This window comes from Anas platyrhynchos, chromosome 14 (assembly GCF_047663525.1).
Source record: "Anas platyrhynchos isolate ZD024472 breed Pekin duck chromosome 14, IASCAAS_PekinDuck_T2T, whole genome shotgun sequence".
Lineage (NCBI taxonomy): Eukaryota > Metazoa > Chordata > Aves > Anseriformes > Anatidae > Anas > Anas platyrhynchos.
The window spans coordinates 18,077,371-18,097,181 of record NC_092600.1 but is presented as its reverse complement, the minus strand read 5'-3'; positions in this window follow the sequence as shown (position 1 = coordinate 18,097,181).

Sequence of the window (19,811 nt, the reverse complement as noted above, 5' to 3'; positions counted from 1 at the left end):
CAGCAGGAGAGGGCAGCCTGGAGGACCTTAGCAGCTGCAGAAGGGTATGCTAGAAAATGAAGCAGGGGTAGATGATTTCTGTGGCAGAATGAAGTTAGAACTGGAACTCAGAAAAGAATTCAAGGTGTTTTATTTTATAAATTTATTTAACGAAACATGAGAACAAAAGAAACTAACAGCAGGCAGTAACAAGGAGTATCTGCCTCCCTACTCAGATGTTTCTGCAGCTTGTGTGGAGCTGTTACAGGTGGAATGAGCACATCTGCCCCTTGTGGCTTTATTGTGGAGTGCCAGGAGCTGTTGCAGTGGCTGAACAACAGCCAACCTGTAAGCCCAGCACCCTGATAAGTGAAGTATCGTTAGCAGGGTCAAACATCACAATGCTATTGAATAGACTAACTTCATTTTACTGGAAAATTAACCGATTTGATGGGGTATGTAGAGGCTCTTTCTTTTGATTTACACCTAGTTATTCCCACAATCATAAAAATCAATACTCTGAATCTTGCATTTGGAAAATATTTAGTATAATAATCTATGCATTAATGTATCTGCTTACTTTTTTATTTTCTAGTTTTGCTAGAGTTTTCATTCCATATACACTAGTACTTCATTTCCTTTTTTGAAATCAGCTTTCTCACAAAGCGTTTCTCTTATGACCTTTCTGAGACAATGGGCTCTTAAATTGCTGACATGGTATGTCCATTGTAATAGCAGGTAATGAATGTGTTTGATTCCAACCTCCTTAAAAGTCTTTAGTGAAAAGGAAAAAAACTAAAATGTTTACTATTTAGAAATGCATTTAATTTTAACAAATGCATTTACTGTTACAGAATGCATTATTAAACAGTATCAATGTAATTTAGAAACACCTTTTACCAATGTTTATTAGAACTTCAGTAACATTTGCATGAGAGAGTTTCAGATCTTAATGTTAATGTTGATGAAGGTTTTAATTAGAACTGAAGGTAACTTAAAAATTTCTCATTTGATGTTTACACATCAAGCATGTCTAGTTTCCAAATATACAGTGTATCTTTGCTGAGGAATATACAGATAGAAAAACTAGCATCATATCAAAAGCTTAGTGCTCTAGACTCAGATAAAGTGCATTGAAAGACAGGAGAAGAAATGTGAGTGACAGTGCTAGCAAAACGAGTATTAAACCATGCTAACATTGGCAAGAACCACCCATCTAAGCATAATCTTTGTACATCAGCAATTACCTGCATTGTCTTTGAAGTAGTAGAGTCTAAGAGCTTGATGCTCTGCCTGAGCTGAGCTACTCCCTGGAGGTACCTCATCCAGGATGATGCAGTAGTATGGCTGCATAGCTCCTGATGCTCACTAGTAGCTCTTCAGATCTTGCTTAGGCATATTTATACAGCAAGTACATTATGAAGGTTGGTGTAAGTGAAAAAAATCAAACAAATCGACATCTTCCAAGATAAATGTTGAAATACCCATGCAATTTGTCAACAATCTACAAAACTTCTTTTATTCTGTAAGATTAGTGCCATTGGAAAATGACTCCAAATAAGAAAAACTGGATGATATGAGACTTGCATATGTTCTCAGAGATTCTTCAAGTTGATATTGGAGATTTGTGAACAGATAATTGGATTTATCAAATGTTTGTATTGCATTTGCATAGCTCTGCATTAAAAAATACAGATTTCTTCAGTGAAAAGTTTGCGTCCAGCCCTAAGACCACTGAAATATGGAGCATACTGTAGCTTCAGTATCAGTAGTGTCTGAATGAGACATTTTAAATGGTACTTCTGCTTTTACTTGCTGTTTAGAGGGAGAAGATCCAAAGCTCACAGAAGGCATTACAGGTCTTTCTGTTCCATTTAATGGACTTTGAATTATTCCTTTGCAAAGCTCAATCAGTTGAGTCAGAAGCGGTGGACCGAAAAGTGAATGGGGCAAGGAGGAGATGATGACATACACCAAGTGCATTCACCACAGAAAATGGTAGCAGTCCGTGAGAGGATCTCCATAGAGAGCAAAAAAGAAAATTGAGTTTTGCATTTTCAGCCAAGGAAATTACTGTGAATGCATTTGATTAAACAGAATATTTAATTTTACCATTTTAATAATAATAATTCATACACACTGAATAAATGTAATATTTGTAGTACCATTAAAATGTAATTTCTTTTGTACCATGAATGAATTACATGATAGGTATAGCACACTTTTTCTTTGTTCTTAGTAGAGTTTTAGCATGTAATTATTTTCCAATTATCTGAGTGTTTCATGAACATTTTAATCATTTTTGGAAATGGCATCAAGGTGTTTCATTTCAATAGGAGCAATGGCTTTAAATGCCATCAAGAGCCTGGGCTTAATCCCGTAATTCCTATAAGGCTCTGTTCTTCACTGTTAAACAGCTCTGAAATCTGTGGGCCCTAAACACACTAAATGGCCATTTCCAGTTGTAAACTCAAGCTGATAGAGTACAGCCCAGTACTAATTTTCTTAGCTTCAAAGCATCTATGCCAGCTCATGTCTGCTGAGGCCATGATAGCCCTGTGCCAAGTTGTCTCACAGTTTCAGGAATGGTCAATATTTTGCATATTTCAAAAAGACATGCAGGCATAAAAGAAAATGTGCATTGGAAGGCAGGAACTTCAGACTATGGAAGTGTTACTGTGATCTAATTGCTTTCTCTGCAGACCAATAGCTGCAGCTGAAAGCTGTGTTACGTGAGTTAGCATCTTTCTTGTTTCAAGGTGAGTCACTTGTCATGTAGCAAACTGATGCATTCTTTTGGCTATAGTGCCACGGTGGCAATCAGGGCATGGTTTTATGTTTGCATTACCAGGGGCTTTCAATGTCCTTTCTCAACTCTGCATTCACTTGCCCAGAGCCAAGGAAGTTGTAGTTTCTGCCAGTGAGGTGGTACTTGATACGAGGCTTGCTGTTAGGCCTACAGTAAGTTATAAATTACCCAGTATGGGAGTAAAAATATTTCCTGTTGTGTGAAGTCTGATGATTTGAAATGAGCCCATGCTATTTCTTCTCAGCTCAGACTTTAGTAGGAGTATGGCTGTTGATGGAGTAAAGATGATTAATTAATACATTATGAACTTTCTAGCTTGTGAACATAGAAATAGAATAATTTATTTACTTTAATCCTCCAATGGGATGTAAGGAGAAGGAACTGCCTCCCAGATACCAGCTATCCTTTAGATAACTCTCCATTGTAAATTAATATTATGTTTGAAAAGCTGATGGCCTTTTTATATCTTGGTGCTTATAATGTGAACTACAAGTGTAGTGTGGATATTTGAGAACACACAAAAATTAACTATTGTGTATTATTGTGTTTTTAAGTATGATTATCACAGAATCACAGAATCATCCAGGTTGGAAGAGACCTCCAAGATCATCAAGTCCAACCTCTGACCTAACACTAATCAGTCCTCCACTAAACCATATCCCTAAGCTCTACATCTAAACGTCTTTTAAAGACCGCCAGGGATGGTGACTCCACCGCTTCCCTGGGCAGCCCATTCCAGTGCCTAACAACCCTTTCAGTAAAGAAGTTCTTCCTAAGATCCAACCTAAACCTCCCCTGGCACAACTTTAGCCCATTCCCCCTCATCCTGTCACCAGGCACATGGGAGAACAGACCAACCCCCACCTCGCTACAGCCTCCTTTAAGGTACCTGTAGAGAGCAATAAGGTCGCCCCTGAGCCTCCTCTTCTCCAGGTTGAACAAGCCCAGCTCCCTCAGCCGCTCCTCATAGGACTTGTTCTCCAGGCCCCTCACCAGCTTTGTCGCCCTTCTCTGGACTCGCTCAAGCACCTCGATGTCCTTCTTGTAGCGAGGGACCCAAAACTGAACACAGTACTTGGGGTGCGGCCTCACCAGAGCCGAGTACAGGGGGACGATCACCTCCCTAGCCCTGCTGGCCACACTGCTTCTTATACAAGCCAGGATGCTGTTGGCCTTCTTGGCCACCTGAGCACACTGCTGGCTCATATTCAGCCGACTGTCCACCAATACTCCCAGGTCCTTCTCTGCCTGGCAGCTCTCCAACCACTCCTCTCCCAGCCTGTAGGTCTGCTTGGGGTTGTTGCGCCCCAGGTGCAGGACCCGGCACTTGGCCTTGTTGAACTTCATGCAGTTGACCTCAGCCCATCGGTGCAGCCTATCCAGATCCTCCTGCAGAGCCTTCCTACCCTTGAGCAGATCAACACACGCACCTAACTTGGTGTTGTCTGCAAACTTAAACGACCATGAAATAGGTAGATTATATCGTTCTATTGGAGTGAAATAGTCCCTTGCAATTTCATAACTTTGTGTAAGTGAAACAGAATTCAGTAGGGCTTTCATTTTTTGGTTACTAAAATGGCATATGAATAATATAACTAAAGTCATAGAGAAACAAAGTGTAAAGATGGTAAATCACAAAGCAAGGACAGTTGTAGACAAAAGAACACTATTGAAATAGTAATTGTATTTGTAAAAATATCATGGCAACTTAGAAAGGAGGCAAGCTTTTCATCTGCATAAGCTTTGAAATACAAATGGCATGATTTTCAACATTTTCTGCATGTATTCTTTTGTTTGCATCTACAATTATATAATCTTTGTTTCTGTTACATTATCGTGGTCATTTATGTTCTCATTGTACTAAAAGATAAATGATAAGTCTAGTACAAATCAGTGTTATCTAGTAAGTTTTTTTAAAAGTAGATAAATACTATTTTACAAAATACTTGGTGGTTATCAAAGTTCAACTGTTAAAATAAGGAAAATACAAAAGTTTTTAGGTTTATTTATTTATTGTTTATTTAAAAGTACTTCAGAGAACATTCTTCCAGTATTCAAGGGCAGATTTTTTCCAGTCACTGCTAGAATACGTAGGAGTCCTTTACTCTGTCAGTGAGAAATGGAAACATTTTACGGAATTGACACTGTCACTACAACAACATTGCTTAAATAATTAGTCTCCCTTATTCAGATAAGGGTTCATTGACTTGGTGGATATCAAAATGACAAGTCATCCTGTTCAATTTCACTATGTTAGTTCATATTAGAAATTACTTTCATCATTCTCTCACTGCATTCTGGTATATATGCTTGGTGTTTCTGGTATCAGTTACACAACTTGAAATCATTTTTGAGTTTTTCTTTATTTCTTCTACTACAGTTCACATATTAGGGTTTAAGTCAGTTTTTACTATATCTTTATAAATAATAGTATTGCTAGTTTGTACTTCGTCTGTCAGCAGATCTCATTGCATTGTACAGGCAATTAAAAAAGATCCTCTTGCAAAGCTGTTACTTTTTGTTTTCCAGAAGACGACGTTGAGTGCAGATATTCCAAAACCTGGACAGAAGCTATGCCCAGTGGGTTTTTACAGAGTGCCTGGCCTTATGTGCATTTGAACCTAAAGAAGGCTTCTTATCAGAGTCTGATAGCTTGAGAAGAGAACAAAGGTATGATGGACTAGGGATGGAGAAAGGTTGTATGAGTTATACTTGCATATCTAGAGACCCTGAAGCACCTTTACATTTACCCGTGTCTGGAGTTTGTGTATAAATAGATCAATTAGCTGCTCTTAGGTTCATGCTTTATGTATGAATTATGATTACAGACATATTCTTACCTTAGTCTTTTGTATATATTCTTACCTTAGTCTTTTGTGTATGCCTGGGACAGGCAGCACAGAAGGGGTGGCGGTGTGGCTCTCTATATTAGAGAGTCTTTCGATGTTGTAGAACTCGAGGCTAGGAATGACAAGATCGAGTCCCTTTGGGTTAGGATCGGCAGGGACAACAAGGCTAGTGTCCTGGTCGGGGTCTGCTATAGACCGCCGAACCAGGATGAGGAGACGGATGAGGAGTTCTACAGGCAGCTGACAGAAGTTGCGAAATCGTCGGCGCTTGTACTCGTGGGGGACTTCAACTTCCCTGACATATCCTGGAAGCACAACACAGCCCAGAGGAAGCAGTCTAGGAGGTTTCTGGAGAAAGTGGAAGATAGCTTCCTGACGCAGCTGGTTAGTGAACCTACCAGGGGTGGTGCCCTGCTAGACCTTCTCTTCACAAACAGAGAAGGACTGGTGGAGGATGTGATTGTCGGGAACAGTCTTGGGCAGAGTGACCACGAAATGGTGGAGTTCACTATTCTTGGCGGGGCCATGAAGGGAACCAGTAAAGCCACTGTATTGGACTTTCGGAGGGCTGACTTTGGGCTGCTCAGGACACTAGTTGGTGGAGTCCCATGGGAGGCGGTTCTGAAGGGCAGAGGGGTCCAGAAAGGCTGGGCGCTCTTTAAGAGGCAAATCCTAATGGCGCAGGAGCGGTCTGTCCCCATGTGCCCAAAGATGAGCCAGCGGGGAAGAAGACCAGCCTGGCTCAACAGAGAATTGTGGCTTGAGCTTAGGAGGAAAAAGAGGGTTTATAATCTTTGGAAAATTGGGCAGGCCACTAAGGAGGACTATAAGGATGTAGCGAGGCTGTGCAGGGACAAGATTAGGAAGGCCAAAGCTCATCTGGAGCTTAATCTGGCTACTGCTGTTAAAGATAACAAAAAACGCTTTTATAAATACATCAACACAAAAAGGAGGACTAGGGAGAATCTCCATCCTTTACTGGATGCGGGGGGAAACTTAGTTACAAGAGATGAGGAAAAGGCAGAGGTGCTTAATGCCTTCTTTGCCTCAGTCTTTAGTGGCAAAACCGGTTGCTCTCTGGATACCCAGTACCCAGAACTGGTGGAAGGGGACGGGGAGCAGGATGTGGCCCTCACCATCCACGAAGAACTGGTTGGTGACCTGCTACGGCACTTGGATGTGCACAAGTCGATGGGGCCGGATGGGATCCACCCAAGGGTACTGAGAGAACTGGCAGAGGAGCTGGCCAAGCCCCTATCCATCATTTATCAGCAGTCCTGGCTATCGGGGGAGGTCCCAGCTGACTGGCGACTAGCAAATGTGACGCCCATCTACAAGAAGGGCCGGAGGGCAGACCCGGGGAACTACTGGCTGGTCAGTTTGACCTCAGTACCAGGGAAGCTCATGGAGCAGATCCTCTTGGGAGTCATCATGCGGCACTTGAAGGGCAAGCAGGCGATCAGGCCCAGCCAGCATGGGTTTATGGAAGGCAGGTCCTGCTTGACGAACCTGATCTCCTTCTATGACAAAGTGACGCGCTGGGTGGATGAGGGAAAGGCTGTGGATGTGGTCTACCTTGACTTCAGCAAGGCTTTTGACACCGTCTCCCACAGCATTCTCCTCAAGAAACTGGCTGCTCTTGGCTTGGACTGGCGCACGCTTCGTTGGGTTAGAAACTGGCTGGATAGCCGGGCCCAAAGAGTTGTGGTAAATGGAGCCAAGTCCAGTTGGAGGCCAGTCACTAGTGGCGTCCCCCAGGGCTCGGTGCTGGGGCCGGTCCTCTTTAACATCTTCATCAATGATCTGGATGACGGCACTGAGTGCACCCTCAGTAAGTTTGCAGATGACACCAAGCTAGGTGCGTGTGTCGATCTGCTCGAGGGTAGGAAGGCTCTGCAGGAGGATCTGGATAGGCTGCACCGATGGGCTGAGGTCAACTGTATGAAGTTCAACAAGGCCAAGTGCCGGGTCCTGCACCTGGGGCGCAATAACCCCAAGCAGAGCTACAGGCTGGGAGAGGAATGGTTGGAGAGCTGCCAGGCAGAGAAGGACCTGGGAGTGATGGTGGACAGTCGGCTGAATATGGGCCAGCAGTGTGCTCAGGTGGCCAAGAAGGCCAACGGCATCCTGGCTTGTATCAGAAACACTGTGACCAGCAGGGCTAGGGAGGTGATCGTCCCCCTGTACTCGGCTCTGGTGAGGCCGCACCTCGAGTACTGTGTTCAGTTTTGGGCCCCTCGCTACAAGAAGGACATCGAGGTGCTTGAGTGGGTCCAAAGAAGGGCGACGAAGCTGGTGAGGGGCCTGGAGAGCAAGTCCTATGAGGAGCGGCTGAAGGAGCTGGGCTTGTTCAGCCTAGAGAAGAGGAGGCTCAGGGGTGACCTTATTGCTCTGTATAAGTACATTAAAGGAGGCTGTAGTGAGGTGGGGGTTGGTCTGTTCTCCCATGTGCCTGGTGACAGGACGAGGGGGAATGGGCTAAAGTTACGCCAGGGGAGTTTTAGGTTAGATGTTAGGAAGAATTTCTTTACTGAAAGGGTTGTTAGGCACTGGAACGGGCTGCCCAGGGAAGCGGTGGAGTCACCATCCCTGGAAGTCTTTAAAAGACGTTTAGATGTAGAGCTTAGGGATATGGTTTAGTGGGGACTGTTAGTGTTAGGTTAGAGGTTGGACTCGATGATCTTGAGGTCTCTTCCAACCTAGAAATTCTGTGATTCTGTGATTCTGTAATGGAAAATGCACATATGCTGCACTCCCATAGAAGCAAATTGCCACTTAGATTTTTGACTTGAGGTTTTGAAAAGCCACTGCAAAATTCAACCAAAATACATACTGCATTTTCAAAGCAGTTAGAAACCCATCCTCCCTTTTACAGCTCATCACACGCCTATGGACACAGGATGTCCATACCTCCTGGGGAAATGAAATGTATTTCCTTACATTAAAACTATCTATGGAAAACAGTCAATTTTCCTCCGTTTTTGAAGAGTGGAGGGTAAGTCATCTCTTTGCAAAGGAGGGCAATTGATTTCTCATTAAGAACTTATAAATCTCACTTTAGCTGCTACTTGCACGGACCTCATGAGCATCAGGAATGTTTGCTGTTGGTCCAGGCAGTTAGTATCAGATTCTAAGAAATAGGCAATATATGAAAGGGAGGAGGGAAGGAAAGGATACAACGAACATCACTGTGCTGAAAACTGGATCAAACCAGCAGTGGCTTCTGTAAGGTCTGAAATAGGATGAGACTAAAGAGGAGTCAAAATCAAATGACTTTTTCTATTCATTTTTTTTTTTAAATGGGTTAATAACTAAAAATAAAAAATAGAAATGTAATTTTCCCTTGCTGTTCTACCTATTGTATCTTCACAAATGTAGGTGATGAGCTGTGAGCTTCAGGTGCATGAGGACAAATTTCCCAAAAAGCTGCTATTCTTTTGTAGATTCAGTTTACTACTGTTGCATTTGTCTCTGTGAGCCTCTGCTAGTATCTCAGTTCTGGGAACATATCTGGATACTTGGACTAACAATTTCTTATGGATGTTCCTGGTATTCAACTGTCAATCAGATGCATGCAGATGCAAATTGGATGGTTAGATACACAAGTACTTTGATTTGTCTGTAAACCCATCTTAAGCCTGGATTTTTGTAGGTGGAAATAGTGCTTTCTTAGAAGGACACTGAACCTCTGAAACAACTCCTTGTAATGCTTGGTTGGGTCAGTTCATTTATGCTTACTTTTGAGATGATGAAAATCTTACAAGTCTGAAACTCAGCCTGAAAGCATATTGCTGAGGCTAAAAATACTTGCAGTAAAATGTAACAGATAAAGCTTTGAAGAACCAGATTTTATTTGACAGTCTAGATCTTTTTTTTCAATGACCACACAAAAGCGTTAAATGGGAATGGCCTGAGGACAGGCACTAAATCAATAAGCAGCAGTAAGTTTGTGAAATCAATTTTTTGTTTTTCACATACACAAAAATTGATGTAGCCAATGCTGTGTAACTCCCATTAATTGCCCAGGGTGACAGAAAATTTATCAATTGCTTATTGACTTCTTTGAAGTCATAGGGGGGAAAATGGAAATAACTGCAAAGTTAACTGTGTAATACAAAAGGTATCTTTCCTGAGTGGATGTGTAAATATAGACACAGTAGATTCTTCAGAGCTTCACAGTTACTGCAGGTAATATGTTTGCTATCAACATTTCTGCAATCAGAAGTAGAAACAATGTTATTACAGTGTCAAAATTGCAAAGGTAATATACATGATGTATCATGCAGTTACCATCAAGAACATTAGGACTTTAACTGTGTACGAAAGAATCTATAATTATGCCTTTATTTGTCTGCATGGGATGAGTTCCTTTGTTCATATTAAAAGAGTCAGCATGTTCAGAAGTGGCTGTCTGCCTTGGGCTATCTGCCCCAAACACAGACTTGGGGTCTGCAATTGGTGTGTTTGAAAATGGATATACAAAATGAGTTTTGTTCATGAAAACCTTTGTCTTCTGCATCCTTATTTTCCTTGATAATTTCCCTTCTTTCCCACTCAGGATACTGGGTACCAATAACAAGATTTCTATCTTAACCTTTATTTCCGTTTCACTGGGCTGAAGATAATCTCTCTCATTAGCTCCTGTTTTAGTTCCGTTCTTACAATTATTTTTATACTTCACATAATTTTCCTCTGGTTTCTCCTTGGTTCCTTCACATTTCCTAAAATACCCACTGTGTGAGATGTTCACAGCTGTCAGAGCAAGGGTAAGAATAGAAGAACAGAAGATGCCAAAGTGCCACTGGTGCTAGTTTAGAACCAGTATTTTATACCAGTTACCCATAGATGTGCCTGTGTACAGAGAGGCCAGAAATGTTTCTGTGCCTTATGCCTACAAGGAGGATAAAGAAACTTTTGTCCCTTCCTGAGCTGTAGGTGGATAGAACGGGTCATATTCTGAATGTATTAGACTGACATTCAGGACAGCTATAGTAAAATCCCAGTTCCGTTACAGACTTCCTATTTTGTCAAACATCAGGCATCTAGACCCTGATTTGTGTAAGTGGGTGTTTAACTACAGTGATTAATTTATATTTAAAAATGTTCAAATGTTTAAATATTTTCCTCGTGAGTGTTGAGATCATAGCTAATTTTGAAGCATGTATGAACTTTGCTGAATCAAACTTTGCTCAACTGTCTGCTTCCTTTTTCAGTTTCTACTCTGGAAAAAATGAGATAATGTTCACTTCCTTCTGATGCTTGTCTTTGCCATATATTATTCTTTTGCTCTCAGTTGTTCCATAAGAGTTCCTGTTCAATTCAGGATGACTTGTGGCAAAAGTTATGGCCCAAATAAAAGCATCTCTGTGCCAGACTTTGAACATTTTTTATACAGGTCACAGGCCTCTTATAAATAGCATATTTCATGTCTAGTAGCTGTAAAGTTGGCAACTCTTTCTTAACTGAGTCTTCTTACCTCTCCTGAGTATACAGCATGAGAGAGCTCATTAAACTTCTAAGTCAGAGAAGAGAAAGACGTAAATAAAAATAAATATATAAATTAAAAATACACCATCTGTGGTATAAACAGGGCACTCTGAAATGTTATTTAAGATTTCCATAAAGTGACACATGATAAAAAGAGCAGTTGCAAAAAGCAAAAGAAGAAAAAGACTTTTAAGGCTAATAAACTTTGCACTGAAAAGTGACACCTGACACTTCAAAGTGAAAGAACTGAGTTATTTATGTTTTCTGTGTCTTCAACAGAAAGCAAATTAATAGTCTTTTTTTTTACGATAATAAATTACTTGGGTATCTAACATACATATGTAACCTAGAGTGGAGCCAGGAGCAGGAGGAAGGTTTGTAATAAGCTAGTTTTTATCTTTTTTTCTTTTTTCCTGATTACTCTTTAAAAAATGATTCTGAGTCCTTCAGTGTCAAACTAATCCTCTTCCTTTTATCTTTAACTCCATTCTAACTCCTCTTTGAGGAAGTAAATCCATCTAATACCCTTAGTGTGAATGCAGACAAGCATCCTGGAAAATAGGTCCATCACACTCTTGCTTTCTCTCTGTTCTACCCTGTTGTCTAGCATAGACGCTAATTTCAACAACTGATTGAAAATAATCCTCTGTAACAAGATTTTAATGGTAACAAATTGTGACTTCTGCATACGAGTAGGATCATGAATGCACAACACAGAGATAATTTATTCAGGGAAGTTAAAAAGATATTTGTAGGTGGTGTTTACCAGAAGAGAATGAATTGGTTTAGAGTAAGTTGAAGACATTGATTAAGTTAGCGGTCACAGCACAATGTCAAATATAAGTTTCCCAAAACAAATAGCTTGTAAAGATTGGAAACCATTGTGTATTTAAAAGCAGGAAGATACTGATTCAAAATCAAAATCAGTAATTTGATGCAGCACCAGCAGATGCAGGTTTTATGGGCAGGATACCCATACATACAAGTAGGATCTCTGTTTAAAAGACTGGGTGCTGAAAAGGACAAAGGAAATAATGGGGCAGGAGGAAGAGAAGCAGGTTTAGCAAGCTGCATCTGGATGAGCTGTTAGGCTTAAGGGTGAGGAAACAAGAGTTGCAGCTGAAAGCTCTATTAACCTACTGAATACTTTGTCTCTTCAAAAGGTACAAATTAAAAAAAAATGGTTATCTTTGGAGACCCACAGCTGTGTAAATAGAAAACCCTTACCCTCTGGTGAGCGCTGCCTCGAATGTGCTCCTCAGAGGGTAATCAGCAGGTTGATAATGGAATTGGTCTGTTATGACATTTTTTCGCGACTGCTCGCTCTGGGCTCAGTATCGATTTGACTCCACAAACAAGGCAGGCTACAAGAGTGCATCATGCTCCTGTGTGAGTTAGTTTGTCTGTGTGTGTACCTGTGGGCGAGCTGTGGTGAGTTGTGCCTGCCCTGCAGGCCCGCAGCCCTGGCAGGGCTGCCAGGGGAAGGTGCAGGTCTGGCTGCACAGGGATCCCCTTCCCTCCTCCCAGCGGCCTCACCCTCTCCCCTGTACTTCTGGGGTTGTTCTTCTAGTTAAACCAAAACGAATGAGTCAGTCAGGGGAAGCTCAGCCTGTTTGTGTCCTTGCACTGCCTTGTGACAGGCGAGCACACCTGAGGGGCTGAGGTGTGAGGGAGAATGAACAGCAGTCTGAGCTGCATTACTGCATGTAACTGCTGTGAACTCTGTGGAAGTGTTAGGTGAGGAGAGTGATGCAAAGTTGTACGTGAAATGTTCCCTGAAAAAACAGAGGGGTGCACTTTCCTCTATTCAGTTTGCTGAGAAAGGAATGTGTGCCCACACTGGAGCCGAGCATTTCCAGCAAAGAGCTGGAGTGGGTCACTGGGGGTCTGGTGGGAGGCCAGCTAGAGCTAATCACTTTGTGCCTTTGCACTGAGATGAGAGAAAACTTTCGTGGTTGTATCTGTATATTGACCTGTATAACAAAACCTTAAGATAAGTCTTGAGCTCCTGGAACTACCAAAGTAAAAGGAATCAACATCACATGAGACATGCTGTCCCCACAGCAGCTCGGCCCTCAAGAGTTGTATCCTTGAGCCCCACTGCCATGTGGTTACTTGTGCCCTAACTGTACCCTGCTGTGGCCATTTATGTGGCTCCTGCAAGTCTGTGGGATACCAAAAGCCATGCTTCACTTTGGTACATAAATGCAGGTTTGGCAGAAGTGATGTGCAAGGCTGTGACAGTGTATTTAGAGTCTATGGAAAATATGGGACTTGATGCTGTTCTGGAACTGAGGCATTATGTTTTAATAATGGAACTGATATAACTAATGGAAGATTTGCAGAGAAATGAGGTACAATGACCATTACTTCATGTCTTGAAGTAAATATAGAGCATATTTCAAAAGATACAAGATAGCTGGAAGAGACATTATGGACTCATTTCAGGAATACATTGGAAAAATGTGTGGTTGTCAGTGTGCTGGAGGTCAAACTGGTGGATGCAAGATTTACTGACTTTGTCTGCTTTGTGGACTACTAGGACAGTAAAAAGGGGTTGTGGGTAAATAGGTTGCAGAGCTCCATTCCAAAACTTGTCTGCAAGTTTTTAGGGGTGGAAGGAGACAGTCCAGCTCCTTGTTTATCAGATTTTATGTTCTAAAGTCCCACATTGAAAATAATGTATTCTGTGCTGCATGTAAAAGAAAAGTCAGTCATGCATTCTTTCATTGTTTTTATCCAGAGCCAACGTTTTTGACCTAAAGATGAACCAAATTTTAATCTTTTGTGCCCTTTTTTCACCTTGAATCTTTTCCTGTATTCTTTAAAATATTCATTCTTGCATTGAGAAGCCAAATTTTTCAAGGTGATCCTAGGTGAATAGGATTAAACAACTCAGGTCAAACTACTTACTTAATCACTGTATATTCTTCGTGCAATTGGCAAGAAATTATATTTCATACAGCATTCTTTATAGTCAGAAGTTTTAGTATTCTAAGGGAAGAAAAATGAAAGGCAAATATCATGACCTTTTGTATCACAATGACCTGAAACTGGAGATGGGTTGCAATTTAAATACAGAATTTAATCCCACCTTTACAGTATCTGTAGACACTTGTAAAATATGTCTGGGACATTCAAAATGGAAAGGATATAATGTAATTTCTTTCCAGGGAGAAGAGCTCTGAAAGTTGCCATTGTCCCTTCACACGTTAAAGCAGTTACTGATGAAAATTCATGAATGTGATTAAGAGAAAATCATAGTTTCCCCCAGAAGCAAAGTTGTTTTCCCTTTTAATTGTTTTATTTGCTTCTAGTGCAGGAGAGATGATTCATGTTTCCGTTTTACTCCAGAAAAAATGCCAATTTAATACTGTTTTCCTATGCAAAATCATTTCATTTTATTAAGTTATGATCTGTTAATGACATAGCTATGCAGCTTCTACTCAGTATTCTTTGTAAGAGAGTGATTTCTGACAGACAAAGATCTGAATTTAATCTAAGCACATACTTGAGTGTCACTAGGTAAAAAAAATAGACCTTAGCAGAGGCATGCTTTTCTCAGTCTGAGCATGTGCTCAGCCCCAAGGAAATCAAGATAGGGGAATTATACTTGTAGCACAGAGACTAAACTTTAGGAGCACATAGACTTCAAAAGAAGATCTTTTTTCTGCAGAAAACATGCGAACGAAGACTTTCCTTGAATGTACTGTCTGGGTCTAATAGGTCAGTGATTGCAGTGGAATTTACTTGCCTGTTCCACGCAGAGGAATCATGTGCAGCACAGGAGCCGCAGTGGATACCTAAGCTTTCTATGATTTAGCCTTAGATAATTGCATCTCAAGCATCCCTGCAGCTCCAGCAGCAAACAGTGAAGATTCTTCACCATGGTGGTTTTACAAATAAAAGATCTTGAAATCTGACCATTGAACTGAACCACCTCATACTTGGCAGTGCCTTGAGTACCCTTCAAGAGGCATAGGTTTTTAGAAATTGCTGAGCACCTACATTTTAGCAGTCAGGCTTCAGTGGAGTTTTTTAGTATAGGAGTTCAAGTTCATTATTCATATCCAAATACTCAATGAAGGTAATGCTGTTTTGTCACCTATAGTGGACTGAAAAGAGGATGATACAGGTGACTAGCAGGAGTGTTAAATGGCTATGATGACATAGGCTCACAGTAGGTGATCTCAAGGGATGTAGGTCATCCAGATAGCGTTAGAAGTGTTTCTTTAGGTCCCCATTCAAAGATGCAACCAAAGTGTGACCAGAGGTCATCAAAACATAGTGTTGCAGTTACATTTTCCTTTCCATCTGATGCCAGACAGAATCTTAGTCGGTGTTTTGTACCAGCTGTGCTTATACAATTCTGTCTACAAGGAAATCAGAAAATGTTTCATGATTTGTCTTGCTGGACTGAAACAACGACAAACATCTGGACTGCTGCAGCAACAAAGTGGACAAAGGGAAAGCTGCTGGTAGTATTTCTAAAATGGCAAGAAGTAGACTTCATGACAACAAACATACAACATGTATACTAGTAGGGAAACAATACCTAATTTAGACTTCTATGTTTGAAGTCATGACTGACAGCTACAGATACGAGCTAGTGAAGGATTATGTTTGCCTTACAGAATAAATTTTATGGAATGTAGCAAGTATTATAAGAAGTTCTTTCACATTTGTTTCTCTAATACTCCTACACCTTCAAAAAGGTAGGAGAGAACACTTTATCATAGAAGCCATAAACTAAGTATATTTATGCGTAAGCTGTCACTTAGATTTTTAAAGTATGAGATGCTGCCATACCTGGTGCCACAGAGGTAAATGCTTGGTAAGTTAGCACAGGTATTTCTTGTAAGATTTGTATACTTCATCAGTGCCTACCCAGGTATCAGTATTACTGGTTTTAGAAGTAGCAGACAGAAAGTGTCAGTTGAAAATGGGGTCTAGAACAATGTTTGGTGATATTTTTGTGTGCTTACTAGTGTGCAAATCCCAGGATTCATAATGCAGGCACAAGTGCGGGATGTGAGAAAAGAAAAGGAGCTAGTCATCTTTGACTTCTGGAATTTTCTGGTAAAATCAGTCTTCTCTAAGGCAGTCTCTAGTGTTGTCTCACAATTATTTCCCAAGTTTCTCTTTCCTTTCAGTATTGGGTATTATTCATAAAATTCCGGCTGCCAGACTGACACAGTTTTGCAGGAGTCAGCTTTCATTTGTTAAATGCATTTTTTTGCTTCTTATTATTCCAGAGAGAAGTTGAAAACATGAACCTTAATGCCAAAAAACAAAGGAGGCAAAAGAAAAGAATGAATACCAAAGCCATTATTTGGAAAGAAGATCTTAAGACTTTTAAATGATTACTCCTAATTTGGAGGGAAGGGTTGAATATTTTTATGGCTTGGGTTTAGTGTGTTTCTTTGAAAGGAAGAGCCATGACTTTCCTCAGAGTGTTGCTACAAACGTTTATAGGGCCAGTCAGACCCATAATTCTTTTACAATGCTATGAATATAAAGAAAATAAGTTGGCAATGGCAAATTATATTTTAAGGAAAGCAAAAGCAGAATCAGTTCCTAAAGAAGTTGTAATGTTATAGCATACTAAAGAATGGAGCAAGACCTTTAGTTGAATTAAGAAAAATATAAAAATGAGTAAGAAGAAAATGTGAATAATCGAAAAAAAACTTTGCCTCTGTCTCAATTTACTTTTCTTGCATTATGGAAGGAACACTTTTCTACTAAAAAAATATGTTGCTTTTAACCAGTTGGATTTTTTTTTCTTTAGATCAGACTAGCCTTTTTCTTTGTGTAAATAGAACAGCTCATAGGAAAAACAGGTACAAGTCCATAAGACTTGCAAAAATTCCTATACAATGTTACACAAATTTTGTGTTTTTTAGGTCTTTTCCTCTGTTTTTTTTTTTTCTTTTTTTTTTTCCTCCTTTTTTTTTTTTTTCACCAGGCTCATTTCACAAAATGAGACTTGATGCTTGGAATATGTTTTGAGATTATGGAACTGAAAACAATTGTTCTAGAAGTATTAGTTCCTCAAACAAAGAGGAGCTTACCTCTTATGAAAAGAAACTCCAGCATAAATAATACAGTGAAAAGGAAAGATTGAATCAATTGTTCCTGTGCTTCCTTCCTTAAAATTGAATTATTCATTATTTCCTTTAGAAATGCACAGAAGAGAGCATTTTTTATTTTTTTTAACTTAAAGCCCCCACTGAAGTTGCACATAAAACAAAAATAAATCCATGCCTGGGAAGCATCCACAGATTCAGATTAATTAGCATACTTTAAGAGTTACCTGTGACTTCTCTGGTCTTATATTTGAAAGTAAATTCTGATGCCATTTCCCAGCTGAATTGCAACCTTATCATTTTAATTCCTTACGTGTTTTTGTGTGATGTCTTTTTGGCATACTATTTTTTGGATATGGGGATGCTACAGTTTGGTCATATTTTGGGTCCACTCATGTTTATATCAACTGGTATTGACTTTAATTGTTAGAGTAGCAAAATGCAAAATAAGTGAATTTGAAATATTAAACTCCCAGTGGCTTGTGCTTTCTGGGAGGCTGGACAAAGGAGGAGCAGTCATAAAGAAAGGCTACTTCTAGGAGGGAGTGGTGCAAATGTGATGTCTGTCCATGAATATAGCCTGTATTTTTGACAGCTTAGTATACCAGAAGTAATATGTGAAGGATGCAGCTCAGGATACATAAAACCTCTTTGTATATAGAATATTATATAGAGTATTTGTGTATGAAGGAATCAGACTGTCCGGGCCAGTGTTAAAACAGACAACTATTACAAACAGGTGAGACTTAACCCAGAAATGCTGCTATCCCTGAAATTCTTGCAGTACACTTTCCTTTTTTTTTTTTTTTTTTTTTTTTTTATGTGACTTTGTTTGTGATATCTGAAAATTCTGTCACTTGGAAAAATCTTCTTCAAGCCTGCACTCTTCTCTCTGTCTCTCTATTCCCCACAGCACGTTGTTTTGCATCAGTATCTGGGGTGTAGACGGTGAGGTAGTATTTCAGGTGTACAAGGTTGAGATCTGTGGGGGCTTTGCGTAGTTGCACAGCATTTAGGGTCTTTTCCCAGAAAACACGAGGAAAGATGGACTGTACTGTTATATATTTCTGATAAAACATTTTCCATGTGTTGTACCCTACTAAGGGTCTACAGGGTCTTCTAAGGCTTTGTGTGGATGTGAGCAGGGTATGTCAACAACCTGTCTCGATAGCATCATTAGCATCATTGAGCCTTCCCCTGCTCAGAGCCCAGGTGCTGTTAGGCTCTAAAGCCTTTAGAGCAGTGAAACCTGGAGTCTTTTCAGACTGAATCTTATCCGTGCTGGTAGAAAAGAGGTGACATTTCACATTAGAGGCAGACAGAAGAAATATTTATTTGGCATGTTAATTTCAAATAAATGATGGATGCTGTAATCTGCTCACTGGATTGGAATGTTAGAATAAAGCCCTAGGGAACACAGAATTATCTGGCCAGTGAGGCAATAAAAAGGTCATAGATAATTGATTTATCATATGTTTCTGCAACTTTTCCCGAGGTTTTCACCTCCACATATCAGGATAGGGGTTTACTATCATATATGATATTTCACAAAGGTACAACTGATGCATACAAAATGTACCCAAAAGCTCATATAGAAAATACCATAAATTTATTACAGAAAGCAAGCAAGCATATTATTAAAATGCTGGTGATAAATACAGCATAACATATGGAAGTTTCTTTGGGTGAATGTGGGGGAGGAGAATAGGGCAGGGAAGTGTTGCTAGGTCACAGATCTTGAACTGGGAAATGAAAGGCTTTCCTTGATGTGCAGTGGTCTAAGTGCAGTGGCCTGTGACTATTTTCTTTCCATCTAAAGAAAACTTAATTTCATGTCATCATCAATATTCAATCTTCACAGTGGTTAGTGAAAGAAACTTGATTTGCGTCTTTAGATAATCATCCCTCTTATTTTTTTTCACCGAGGAAACAGCTGCTGCCTTGTCCATTGTGCAGAGGAAAATATATTTCATCTCTATTTATGTTCAGAAAATGTCTTGTACAATATTTTGGTGTCTTAATTTATGACCTATATTAATAATAGCTATAATCATTTTTATGAACTAATTAGATTAATTACTGTTATTATACATTATTATTATTATTCACCATAATCACCATGGGGAAAAATTTAAGAATTAAGAATCAGGAATTGCCACCCTAATTCATGGTCTGCCAATGTTACCACTGTAAACCTGAATTGCAAGGTGTTAATAATGGAACAATTTCAGTTCATAATTTAGGTGCAGCAGAGTTTCTGATTTTCATTGTGGTCATATTTTTTAAAAATTCTTCACCCCTTTTGGACAATTTCATAGCTGGCTGAATATTGAGGAAAAGAAAGTTCTATCCTTTTGCTTTGTATTATTAAGATTAAATTTGTATTGTTGTTTTCTCAAGATGTTTAGGGCCAGCATTTCCTTTGAATGGAAGAGGAGTTGTATTATTGCATTTTGTGGGTGGTAGTACTCACAGTTCCTTGAGCCCCATACCTTATATATACCTGGGTTTGGTTTATTATTGTCATAATCTTAGAATGGATTCTGCTGTACAAAAATTCTTTATTTTGTCACTTGTATTTTGCTCATATTGAAGAAATCC